The 12,526-nt window shown below is 38.2% G+C and overlaps 1 pseudogene; it reads left to right on the forward strand.

Moving 5' to 3' along the window:
• The window catches only part of LOC102821266, a 113,976-nt pseudogene that overhangs the window by 71,876 nt on the left and 29,574 nt on the right, over window positions 1-12,526 (forward strand).

Consider the following 12,526-nt stretch of genomic DNA (forward strand, 5'->3'; position numbering starts at 1 on the left):
CTTTCAAAAGTGTTGCCTATTTCCCTGGTATATGGCAGCTGGTATTGGTTCTTGCCTGGGTTTTGGTGTTTAATAAAGTGTTATGGCAGCTTGGCTATTTGGCAGCAGTTGCTGACTCTTTTTGTGTAATGTAGGGAGACAAAGAGTCCTCCAATAGCAGAAGGGAGGCTATGTGACAGCCAAACAACACTAGTTGGGTAGAAAACAAAACCAAAACAAAAAAAAATAATGAGAGAAAAAAAAAATAATGCAGTACCAGCAAAAACAAAATTGACTATGACAGTCTCTAATCACACCAAGGGAAACAAACAAACAAACAAACAAAATGGAGGGGAAGGGCAGAAGAAATAGAGCAAAAAAGGAAAATAAAAGAAAAAAATCTGTAGCTTAATATAAGTCTTTAATGTCCTAACTCTCTTTCAGTCCCTTCTGAGCTCCTCTCCTTGTTGATATGCTGTGGAGTGGATCATGACCCACAGCGACCCAGCATAGGGTTTCCAAGGAGTAGCTGGTGAGCTCAAACCACCAGCCTTACAGTTCAAAAATCTTTGCAGTCTGGAGCATTAACCCACAGAGCCACAGCAGGACTGCTTTTTTACTGGTGGTAAAAAACAACTCAAGGCATCTCAGCTTGGGCTGGCCTGCGTTTGGTGGGGGCCTGAATCTCGGATGCTGAGCAGAGGGCTGGCCTAGACCAAGGGAGTGGAGGGCGGGGGTAGTGGCTTCAGGCAGATGGCGTCTGTGTCTGATGATGTCAAAAATGCCTCTCTGTCTCCCTGTGCCGTGGGCATCCCAATTTTCCCTATATCCACGCCGATAATGCCTACCGTGGCAATGAGGCCCCCCTGGGAAGGACTATGTTAGTTCCTGTGGCCCCGCTCACTCTCTGGGAGCGTCCACCCTCTGAACGGGTCCACTCAAGCCCAGCACTCCAAGCTCTGCAGTGGGTGGAGGCAGTCCCTGGAGTGGGATCTGAGTGCAGGCAGGCGGAAGCTGAAAATGCCTGTAACTCCTCAGCAGTTTGATCCTTTAAAAAAAGCAAGTTCATAATGTTGAAGCCTAAAGTCTTATGTTTGCCCAAAGGCTGTCTTTCTACCCGGCGGGGGCCTCCCCTGTGCGATACCACCCACCCGCTTTCTTCAGAGCCTGCGTACCTGTGTTGCCTGGTCAGGGAAGCACCGGAAGCCAGGTCAATATCCTTTTAGGATTTAGTTTCAAGGTACATAATTTTCATTTAGCAAGAAAGGGTGATAGTTTGATCATGACCATTAAACACACATTTCATATATCATTGTCTTCAAGACTAATTAAAATGATTGCTGAGGAGCCCTGGAGGTGTAATGGCATTAGGTTGCTAGCCACAAGGTCTGTCAAAGGTTTAAACCCACCAGTCACTCAGCAGAAGAAAGATAAGAGTGTCTTTTCCTATAAAATTTAACGTCTTGGAAACATTAAAGAGCAGTTCTACACTGTCCTATAGGGTGGCTATGAGCTGTAATTGATTCGGTGGGAGTGGGTTTGTGTTTTCCCCTTAGCTTTCTTTTTTTTGGTTTGACCCATCTGTTTCTCTAAATATATGGAATTCAAAAGAGCACAATCCTCAGAGTAAAATGGCCTTACTAGTTTTTCCTGACATTGACTAAAAATGACTATTTTTGTTGTTCCTAGGTGCTGTCTAGTCAATTCTGAATTATAGTGATTCTATGCACAACAGAATGAAACAATGCCCAGGCTGGCATCATCCTCATAAGTGCTGTTACACTTGAGCCCATTGTTGCTGCCACTGTGTCAATCCATATCCTTAAGGGTCTTCCTCTTTTTTTGCTGACCATACACTTTAACAAGCATGATGTCCATCTCTATGGACTGGCCCCACATGATTACATTTCCAAAGTATGAGAGACAAGTCTGGTTATCCTCACTTCTAAGGAGCATTCTAGTTGTACTTATTCCAACCAGATTTGTTTGTTCTTCTGGCAGTCCATGGCACTTTCAATAATCTTCTCTGAAACCATGACTCAAATGCATTAATTATTCTACAGTCTTCCTTATTCATTGTCCAACTTTCACATGCATATGAAGCTATTGAAAATACCAAGGCTTGGGTCGGATTCATCTTAATTCTGAAATTGATATTTTAGCTCTTGAACAGTTCAAAGATGTCTTGTGCAGCAGATTTCTTGATGACTGATTTCATGCATGTGGATTGTGAATACAAGCAAATGAAGTCTTTCACAAGATCAATCTTTTCTCCATTTATCATGATATTAATTGTTAGTCCAGTTGTGAGGATTTTTGTTTTCTTTACATTGAGGTACAATCCATACCTTTGATCTTCATCAATAAGTATATTAAGTCCTCTTTGCTTTCAGCAAGAAAGGCCATATCATCTGCATATCTCAGGCTTTTAATGAGTGTTCCTCCAATCCTGATGTCGTGTTCTTCATATAATCCAGCTTCTCGTATAGTTTGCTTAGCATACAGATTGAATAAGTATTCTGCGGTGAAATAATACAACCCTGACACATATCTTTCCTGATTTTAAACTATTCAGTATTTCCTTGTTTTGTTCAAACAACTGCCTCATTATGTATAGGCTCCTCATGCACACTATTAAATTTTCTGGAATACCCCTTCTTCACAATGATACTCAGAGCTTCTCATGATCCACACTATTGAAAGCCTTTGTATAGTCCTATATTCTCTGCTTTAGTCAAGATTCATCAGTAATGATATCCTTCATTCCACCTCCTCTTCTGAATCAAATTTGAATTTCTGGAAGTTCCCTGTTGATGTACTGTTTCAGTAATTTTAAAATTATCTTCAGCAAAATTGTACTTGCATGTGATATTAATGATAATGTTTGATGATTTCTGCATTCAGTTTGGTTACCTCTCTTTGGAATGGGCACAAATATGGATCTCTTCCAATCGGTTGGCCAAGTATCTGTCTTCCAAATTTCTTAGAATAGATAAGTGAACTTAGGTGCTTCATCAGTTTGTTGAAATTTTTCACTTTGTATTCTGTCAATTCCTGAGACTTTGTTTTTCACCAATGCTTTTAGTGTAGCTGAAGGACTTCTTCCTTTAGTACCATAGGTTCTTGATCATATACTACCTCTTGAAATGGTTGAACATTGATCATTTCTTTTGGTACAGTGACTCTGTATATACCTTCCATCTTCTTTGGATGCTTTCTGCATCATTCAATATTATGACCATAGAATCCTTCAATTTTGTAAGACAAGGCTTGATTTTTTTCTTCAATTCTTTCAGCTTGAGAAATGCTGAGTGTGTTCTTCCCTTCTGTTTTTTGAACTCCATGTCTTTGTACATCTCAATATAATACTTGACCTTGTGTCCTCAAGCTGCTCTTTGAAACTTTATGTTCAGATGTTTTACTTCCTCATTTCTTCCAGTTGGTTTAGCTTCTGGTTTATGCTCAAGAGAAAGTTTCGGAATCTCTTCTGAAATTCATTTTGGTCTTTTTTCTTGTCTTTTTAATGGCTTTTTGCTTTCTTCATGCATGATGTTCTTTATGTCATCCCACAGCTGTTCTGATCTTAGGTCATTAGTGTCTAATGTATCAATTCTGTCCTTAAGATTGTCCTTAAATTCAGGTGGGGCATATTTAAGATCATACTTTGGCTCTTGTGAAGTTGTTTATATTTTCTTCAGCTTCAGCTTGAACTTGCACATGAGTAGTTGATGATCTGTTCCATAGTCAGTCCCTGACTTTGTTTTTATTGATGATCTTGAGCTTCTGTATCATATTTTTCCACAAATGTAGTCAATTTTATTCCTATGTATTCCATCTGGTGAGGGCCAGATGTATAGTCACCTTTCATTTTATTGAAAAATGTTATTTGCAATGAATAAATCTTTGGTTTTGCAAAATTCTTTTATGTGATCTCCAGCATTGTTTCTATCACTAAGGTAATATTTCCCAACTTCTGATTCTTTCTCTACATTTTCAAATTTCACATTCCAATCACTGGTAATTATCCTTGCATCTTGATTGCATGTTTGCTTGATGTCAGACTGAAGATTTTCACAGAATTCTTCAGTTTCATAATCACTGACTCTAATGGTTAATCCTTAAATTTTAATAATAGTGTATTATTTGGTCTTGCTTGTATGCATATGGTTATTATCCTATCAGAGTCAGCATTGTATTTCAAGATAGATTTTTCAATGTTCTTTATGATGGTGTGCGTGACTCCATTCCTCTTGACTTTGTTGTTCCTGGCATAGTAAACTGTAGGATTATGTGATTCAAAATGGCCAATACCAGTCAATTACAACTTACTAATGCTTAGGATATCAATCTTTATAAATTCCATGTCACTTTTGACAACTTCTAATTTTCCTAAATTCATACTTCATATATTCCATGTTCTGATTATTAATGGATGTTTGCAGCTATTTCTCCTCATTTTGAGTTGTGTCTGTCAGCTAATGAAAGTCCCGAAAGCTTAATTCTACTGACATTATTAAAATCATCTCCGCTTTGGGGAAATAGCTCTTTCCCAATTGTATTTTGAGTATTTTCCAAGACTCAGGAGAGACCAGTCACTGGAGAAGGATATCATGTTTTGTAAGGTGGAGGGTTAGAGAAAAAGAGGAAGACCCCCAGAGAGATGGATTGGCCAAGTGGCAGCATCAATGGGCTCAAGTGTGGCAACAATAGTGAGGTTGGCCTAGGATCAGACAGTGTTTCATTCTGCTGTGCATAAGGTCGCTATGAGTCAGCACTGACTTGATGGCACCTAACAACAATAAGGTTTAAATGGCACCAAGAGGCAATGGCCTGTGTGGGTTACCCCAACTTTCATGAAAACCAGAGGTAGAACAGAATATCAGCAATTTTATGTCAATTCCCTAAAACAACCTACATAATCAAGACCTTAAGATTTCTGTACCTAGAAAAATAAGCACTTTAAGATGTAAAAACAACAAATCCATTCGTTAAGCAACTTAGAAGATAGGAGAAAAAATAATTTCTAATATCCAGAAAATAGAACCTTGCAACACTTACAATTTCCCATGTAAAAACCCATAGTAGCATTTTAGTCTATTCAGTGACTAGTTCCTTTTCCTCTCAGTTTTAAATTAGTTATAATTTTTGAAATCCATTACCTTCTACAGCAGAGTTCTGGAAATCTCTATTCAGTCTCATAGACTCCAAGTTCAAAATATCATAGTACTTTTCATAACTTCAATATAGTCCATATTTCTGTTGTAATATGTGGTTAAGTGTTTCAGAAAGTCATCAAAGCAAAAGTTTATTTGTAGATGTCAAAACTTAACATGGCCGTGGTTAGCTTATAATAATATTTTTGAAAGTGAAAGATCTGATAGAGATGACAAGATAGCAGACTATACTGTAAAGTTATACAGACCCTCTACAAAACAGATAAGGAAAACCAAGTGAAACAGATATAGATGATAGTCCAGGAACACTGAGCTTCAATGAAGGGATAAGTGGATAGAATGCTAGAAGAGAAAACTGAACATACACAGAAAAAAAAGAGACAGACTATTAACCTATGGCCGCTGACCAGATGCAGTGCAGCCATCTTAAAATTTTATGAGTAACTTCAGAGACAAGACAGTGTATTGGCATTGCAGAAACAAACCAGTGATTCATGGAGATAAAAGTACATTTTTTCCCCCCCACAATTTACTGGTGACCAGAAGTGTGTCCTGCCCCCTCCTGCATATACCACTAATGAAGTTCCAACTCTCCTGGTTGTTGCAGATGCAGAGGTGAGCACCACAGTTGTGAGTCTCACCCAAGTGAGTGGGGAGCTATCTGCACCAACCCTGGTACTTGGATTCAGCTAAGTCCTGATCCAAACTTGCAGAGTTGGTCCTGGCCAGCCCTAGACTAGTCCTAACTAGGAGAAGCAGCTGAACAGACACATGGTGGGGAATTCAAGGGGTGGGAAGGGAAGAGGATACACATTATCTATGCCAGGCACAGTGCAGACATCTTGAACTTTCGCAGGTGGCTTTGAAGGCAAGAGGGCAGTAGGGGATGCAAAGCCATACTGATTATTGGTGGAAAGGTGTGAAATTCTATCTTGAACCCACGTTACCCTGGTGACTAGAAGCATCACCAACTACAGCCCATGTACACTCACAGTAAAAATCAGGTTTTCTGGGCACTTAGAGACACATCAAAGTCAGTAGGGATTTCGTAGAACCAACCCAGACACCTGGAATTAGGTGTGACCTTCTCCAGACCTGCAGAGCTGGTTCTGGCCAGCCTCTAAACTAGGAGAACCTTCACCATTGGCTTCCTTGTAGGATGGAAATAACTTGATCTCTCAGCTTCATTGGGCTTTGCACAAACTACTTCTGGATTGGATGCCCAAAACAGACAACATTTAGTCCTGCAGGAACTTCATCTAGGGTTTGGGAACATCCCTTGCCCAACCATGACTTGAGCTCCATGGCTGGCAGGAGAACCCAGAATTTTCTCCTCTCTGTGTCTAGCATCTACCTTAGATTTTTCTTTTCATTGTTTTTGCTTATTTATTCAGCTTATTGCTCTCTTTGTTTTCCCTTGCTTTCTGTCCCTGCTTTCATTTTTTTCTTTTTCTGCTTCTCTTTCCCAATTGCTGTTATTTCTTTCTTTCTGTTATTTTTCTTTCCCATTCCCTTTTATTCATCTTATTCCCTAATTGTGTTTAGTTCTTTTTCTTTCTATTTTCTTTTCTGTGTTTTAATTATTTTATTTTCTATTTTCCTCTCCCTCTTTTCTATTTTTGATTTTTGGATTATTTTTCTAGCTGTTATATGCTTTTTTCACGCCCCTTCCCTTTACTATTTTCCTTTTTGCTATTGTTTATTTGTTTTCCTCCCTCTTGTCTGTATATTTTCTCTTCTTGCCTCATTTGACAGGGGATAGCAATCTTACCCAAACAGCCAAGCCACAACTGTACCCTTCACAATCCACCCACTGGGCAAGAGCCAATGCCAACTCCTATTCATCAGATCAATGACATCAACCAACATTAGCTGAACCCATTCTAGACTGAGTTACATGAGTGGTAAACATACAAACACTGCAAATTGAAATCCAGATTAATACTTAGATTTCAGAAACTGACAATACTTTGAAAGGGCAAAGGAGACAATTTGAATAAATGAAAGGTCAAATTAGTGAACTTGAAGATAAATTTCTCAATACTAGTGTGATGGTTAAGTTATTTTGTCAACTAGACTGGGCCAGAATTCTCAGTGGTTTGGTAGTAGAAATTCACATAATGAGATATAATATAATATAATACAATATAATGAGATATAGCATAATATAATATAATATAATATAATATAATATACTCTATGAAGACTGGCTACAAGAAGCCAATCACTGAAGGAATGCTTCCTTGGGGTGTGACTGGCTTCCAATATATTAGACACTTAGGCAAAGTGTGTTTGCTTCCATCTGAGTCTGGATGTTATATTTGGCTCATCTTCCAACCATTAACTTTGCTTTGTTACTTGATGATTCTGAGAGCCTTCAGCAGTCTGACTGCCTGCCAGACCTGCCTGTGTGCTGCATCTGTCTACCTGTTAATCTTGGTTTATCTGACCCAAACCTCTACAACTGTGAATCATTTCCTTGATATGAATTTCTCTTTATGTTGTTACTGTTAAGTGCCATTGAGCTGGTTCTGACTCATTTGTTGTTGTTGCTTATTGTTAAGTGCCATCCAGTTGGTTCTGACCCATAGTGACGCTGTATAAGGTTTCCAAGGAGTGGCTGCTGAGCTTAAACTGCCAACTTTGCAGTTCAAGGTGACATTGCACCACACCAGGACTCCCTAGTGACCCTATAAAGGTTACCGAGGAGTAGATGGTGAGCTTAAACCACTGACCTTGCAGTTTAAACAGACCTTATAGTCCTGTGCATTATCCTGCAGCACCATATCAAAACTCTTTCTCTGTATGTAAGTATGTATATGATACATATGTGTGTGTGTACACTTATACATATATATGTGTACACATATATACACATGTACACTTATACATACATATATGTATATATATCAACACACATATATATGTGTATATATACACATGTACACTTATACATACATATGTGTATACATATATATCAACACACATACATATGTATATATGTATATACACAAACATGTATATACACACACATACATATGTATATACACAAACAAAAATATATACTCCTAAGGAGCTCTGGTAGTATAGTGATTATGAATCGGACTGCTAATCTCAAGATCAGCAGTTCAAAACAATCAGCTGTTCTGCAGGCGAAAATGAGGTTTTCTGATCCTGTCAAGATTAACAGCCTTGGAAACCCTATACAGGGTCTCTATGAATCAAAAACCCACTCCACAGCACGTAACTACCACCATCATATATACTTCTGGTGTGGCTATGTAGGATATTGTTGTTATGTGTTGTTAAGTTGGTACCGACTCATAGTGACCTTATGCACAACAGAATGAAACACTGCACAGTCCTGTTCCAACCGCCAGGTCTTGCTACACTTGAGCCCAATGCTGCTGTCACTGTGCCAATCCATCTAATTTAGGGTATTCTTCTTTTTCACTGATCCTCCACTTTGCTAAGCATGATGTCCTTCTCCGGGGATTGGTCCCTTCTGATAATATGTCTGAAATATGAGAGTCGAAGTCTGGCCATCCTGACTTCTAAGGAGTATTCTGGCTGCCCTTCTTCCAACACAGATTTGTTTGTTCTTTTGGCAGTCCATGGTACTTTTAATATTCTCCTCCAGCACCATACCTCAAATGCATTAATTCTTCTATGGTCTTCTTTATTCGTTGTCCAACTTTCACATGTATGTGATGTTATTGAAAATACCATGGCTTGGGTCAAGTGTACCTTAGTCCTCAAATTGACATCTTTGCTCTTGAACACTTTAAACAGGTCTTGTGCAACAAATTTTCTTAATGTAATACATTGTTTGATTTCTTGACTGCTACTTCCATAAGTATTGATGGTTGATTTGAGCAAAATGAAGTCTTTGACAACTTTGATCTTTTCACAATTTATCCTGATATGATTTACCAGTGCTTTATTGATTGAAAAGGCTTTTTTAACTGTGTGGATCATGACAAGCTATGGTCCACATTGCAGAAAATGGGTATTCCAGAATATTTAATTGTTCTCCTGAGGAACCTGTACATAAACTAAGAGGTCATCGTTCAAATAGAACAAAAGATACTGAATGGTTTGACATCAGGAAAGGTGTGCACCAAGGTTGTATTCTTTCACCATATTTATTCAATCTGTATGCTGAGCAAATAATTGGAGAATTATTTGCTGGATTATATAAAGAAGAATCTGGCATCAGGATTGGAGGAAGTCTCATTAACAATACGCAGATGATACAACTTGGCTTGCTGAAAATGAAGAGGACTTAAAATACTTAATGGTGAAGCTCAAAGACAACAGCTTTCAGTATGGGTTTCACTTCAATGTAAAGAAAACAAAAATCCTCTCCACTGGACCAATAAGTAATATCATGATAAATGGAGAAAAGATTGCTGTTGTCCAAGAGTTCATTTTGCTTGGCTCCATCATCAACACTCATGGAAGCAGGAGTCAAGAAATCAATGTATTGCATTAGGAAAATCTGCTGCACAAAACTTCTTTAAAGTATTCAAGAGCAAAGATGTTAGTTTGAGGACTAAATTGCTCCTGACCCAAGCCATGGTATTTTCAATGGACTCATATGCATTGAATAATGAATAAGAAAAACCGTAGAAGAATTTTGCTGTTTGAGAAGAATACTAAAAGTACCATGGAAGGCCTGAAAAACAAACCAATCTGTGTTGGAAGAAGTGCAGCCAGGCCCCCCAATGGTTCAGTTTTTTGGTCCCTTGTTGTAGGCATACAATTGGTTCCATCCCCCACTGCCAAAACCTTGCATCTTTGTTGATATCACTCACCTTTATATCCTTTCATCTTTAGTGTCTGCAATAATGCATCTTCGCCAGCTAGGGAACCATGATTGCTGATGCAAGGAACCAATGAGATTTCTGGATATGTGGGGAATTCCCCACCTCTTCTGCGGTTGGCTTGCTGTGGGAAATCACTCATGTGAACACCAACACCTGGGCTTCAGGGTGCCTTATGCTCCTATCTATCATGGGGAATTTGTATGTGGGGATAGTGCTTTGTTATAGTATGTATTGCTGTTGTGGTCTTTGCTTACAACACTTCAATGCCCAAGCCAAAGGGATTATGAAGAAGAATGATGGTAAGATTGTAAGGACCATTTAGGGCCATTGAAGTGGAGTATAAGGACAAAAACTGAATGTTCCCAAATGGCCACACCCATGTTAACCCAGGAGAAATGCCCTGTCATTTTCCCTCTCTACCCTTCTAATTTATATCCCTGACCCTATATACTGAAATTCTGTGTTCCCATGGATTAGCTATGTATTATGTATCTACTAAGGAGTAGTAAGCAGCTGGCACTGGCTGTTTTACTGTTTTTTCTCAAGTTTTGACTGGAGACAGGATTCCTCTCATGCCAACCCCTTTCCTCTTTCCTGGAATATGAGCCTTGTTTGCCACATAGTATAAAAGGGACCCAAAATAGCCTCTTGGCACAGAATCTTGACTGTCAGCCAGCCACCACTGAGAACAACCACTGTTCTTGTTCTCGTCAGGATGTTTCCCTGTTTGAAACCATCATTTTCTGTAAAAAAACAAAGCCTGTTGGACTGTGCCCTGAACACTTTTTCAGTCTCTTGGCAACCAGATATGCAAGATTCTCCATTCTAGGCTTGAACGTAAATAAACCGCAATAAGCTCATGTTGTTGTTAAGTACCATGAAGTCGGTTCTGACTCATAGTGACCCTGCATAGGGTTCCTGAGGCTGTAAATCTTTATGGGAGCAGAATGCCTCATCTTTCTCCCCTGGAACCCCTGGTAGTTTTGAATTGCTGATCTTGAGGTTGGCAGCCCAACTTGTAACCACTATGATACCAGAGCTCATACCTATCAATAATTACATTGAGTGTCATTGGATTAAATGCACTAATCAAGAGATAGAGAGCAGCAGAATAGATAAGGAAACAAGATAAATTCAATATGCTGTCTACAAAAGATACACATTATACAGAAAAAAAAAAGTAGATTTAAAATCAAAGGATGAAAAGAAATATATCAAGCAAATGACAAACAAAACCAAGCAAGAGTAGTAATATGAATGGTAATATGAATCTTTGATAAAATAAACATTAAGGCAAAAGCCAACATAAGAGGCAAAGAAGGCCATTATCTCATGATTAAAGAAACTTTGGAACAAGAATATATAATCATAATAAATATCTATGCTCCAATAAAAGAACCTCAAATTCAAACTCTAGTGAAATTGAACACAGAAATAGACTACATAATAGTAGATTTTAATACACCACTTTCAATGAAAGACAGTATAACTAGAAAGAAACTCAGCAAAGATACAAAAGAACTAAAGAACATATCTACAAACTTGACCTTATAGACTTATATAAAGCACTTAACCCAACAGTACAATACACATTTTTTTCCAGTGCACATTGAATATTCTCCAGAATAGACCATATTTTAAGCCACAAAGCAAGCCTTAATAAATTTAAAACATAGAAATACTCAGAGCATCTTTTCAGATCCTAATGCTATAATAGAAATCAACAAAGGATGATCAAGGAAAAAAATTAAATACATGGACATTGAAAAACACCCTAATTAAGTCCCGCTGTAGGATAAGCACTCAGCTGCAAGGTTGCTGTTGTTGTTAAGTGCCGTCGAGTGGGTTCTGACCCATAGCGACCCTGTACAGGGTTTCCGAGGGTGTAAATCTTTACGGGAGTAGAAAGCCTCATCTTTCTCCCAACAGCTGCAAGGTAGGTGGCTCAAACTCACCAGCTGCTTCTTGGAAACTCTTTCCAGGGTTGCTGTGAGTCAGAACTGACTTGATGGAACTTAACAACAACAACAGCTTCTGGATAAGAATAAACAAAAATTGACATTAAAAAAATTCCTTGAGTCAAATTAAATAACAACAAATCAAAACCTTAGCTACACAAAAGAGCAATGCTTAGAGGACAATTTATAACAATGAATGCATACATCCAAAAAGAAGGAAGAACCAAAATAAACACATTAGTACAACATCTCCAGCAATTAGAAAAACAGCAGCAGATTAAGTCTGCAGCTGCCTGAAAAAAATAGATCATAAAGATTAGAGCAGAAATAAATGAATTAGAAAACAGAAAAACAATACAAAGAATCAACAAGACAAAAAGTTTATTCTTTGGAAGAATTAATAAAATTATCAAACCATTGGCAAATCTGACAATAGAAAAAAACAGAAGATGCAAATAACATGCATAAAAGATATGGGTGATGGTACAAATGAACCAAATGAAATAAAAACAACAACAATATTGGGAAGAATTGCATTCCAATAAATTTGAGAATCTAGAAGAAATGGACAAATTTTAGAAAAGCA

This window comes from Chrysochloris asiatica, unplaced genomic scaffold (genome assembly GCF_000296735.1).
Source record: "Chrysochloris asiatica unplaced genomic scaffold, ChrAsi1.0 scaffold00042, whole genome shotgun sequence".
NCBI lineage: Eukaryota > Metazoa > Chordata > Mammalia > Afrosoricida > Chrysochloridae > Chrysochloris > Chrysochloris asiatica.